Below are 1,629 nucleotides of genomic sequence, written 5' to 3'. Positions count from 1 at the left end.
ATTCACACAACGCGTGAAGCTCTATCATGTAAAGTCTTAACGTTCGTGGCACATTAAACAAAGTCGCCAGTTTCTTCCGAGTTTTGTCAACACTTTCAGCCGTGCTGGGCTGAGTCTCGCCGATCCCCAAGACAAGCGAAATAGCATCCGTCGTCCTGGTGAACATTCCGTTTGTATTCGGGGACTAAATCATACAGATGCACCCTGTTTGACGGGGACTAATAGATGCTTTTACTCGCGCACGCCTATCGGTTGGTCCCAGTCGGGCGCAGTTAGTCCCCAGCTTTTGCGCACGGTACCTAGCTTGAGCCAGATGGTCCTTTCGGGGAGCAACTGGGAGTTCAGAGGACCAAATGCTGCCGATAGTCCCTTGAGGCCAACTTTTTTCTTAGAGTGTATCTTTGTGCCTTGCAAGAACAGTAGACGAAGCAAATAATGATTTGCACCCGCAGTCATGATCTGTCGTGTCACTGTCATGACTGCGGTTGCAAACCATTATTTGCTTTGTCTACTGTTCCTGCTAGGCACAAAGATAGGACTGTTAGCGAGATTATGGAGGCTGACGCTATAAATAGTTCCGGCACGTGTTGTGTCACTGTGGCGTCAAGTGACTTGGCGGATAAGGAGTTGGCGTACTTGCGCTCCGTGGCAAGGCCACGGACTGGTTGAGATGTGGTGTGGTGACGCATTGTGGTTCTACGCTGTTTTTGAATTAAATCAGTTGACAGTTAGCGCTCTGTGGTGTCTGTCCTTCCTATATCTCCGTCTTCAAAGCGCAATCATGTATTCTAACGCACTTTTAACACTAAAAGAAAGCCTGTAGTTGTCCACAACTTAAGCAGTTTTCACTTCATTATGAAGAGCAATTGCACATATGTGAACCGTGAATAGGGGCCAGCACTGAATTTTTTTTTTTTAAGTTGAATGTGCTATGCTCTGTTTACTATATAAATCTTTGCAGAGCTGACAATGTGCAAGTTCCTGTTTTTTTTATATTTCACATCTCCCGACTGCTGGATGTGGTAGGTTCATAAGAGTGATGACACCAACGTAACACAATGATTATTTTAAGAATTTGTTTGGCTATAGCACGAGCAAAGCGATCTGCGGGAAGTTATTTCTTTGACACCGTCAAACCTACATCCGCGGGCTTTAAGTTCACATGTTAATCATGTCTGCGGACTCCTTTTTGTAATTGGAACTCCATCCAACCCAAGATTTGAATGTTTTTTTGCATTTTAGGCTTAGTAGTGCTTTTGCTGTTCTATCAATAGGTAAGAAGCATGCTTATTTCAAGTGGCATACCTAACACCTGGGGGCACGAGGGCACCCTGTGGTGATGCTGATAGAAAGTCACAGGAAGAGAGATACTGCGATGCTCTTGTTGCTGGGATTACCGCCTGCATGGTCCTGGCCAGACCACAGAAAAAGATTGAGTCCAAGCTTCTGGCCACTAGGATCTCCAGATTTTAAGGCACCCAAGTAGCTGAAAATAACAACAAATAACAATCAAGTACTCGGCAGAGCTACATTAGAATGGCTAGCATATTCTTTCGTGATCAGCATATAGATCCTTTTATTTTAGTCATAGTCCCCTCCCAAGACAAGGCCACGTAGGCGTTAAAATGA

The sequence above is a fragment of the Ixodes scapularis genome, unplaced genomic scaffold (genome assembly GCF_016920785.2).
Source record: "Ixodes scapularis isolate PalLabHiFi unplaced genomic scaffold, ASM1692078v2 PGA_scaffold44__24_contigs__length_19508400, whole genome shotgun sequence".
NCBI lineage: Eukaryota > Metazoa > Arthropoda > Arachnida > Ixodida > Ixodidae > Ixodes > Ixodes scapularis.
The sequence above is the reverse complement of the archived record's forward strand: the minus strand, read 5'-3'. Positions refer to the sequence as shown.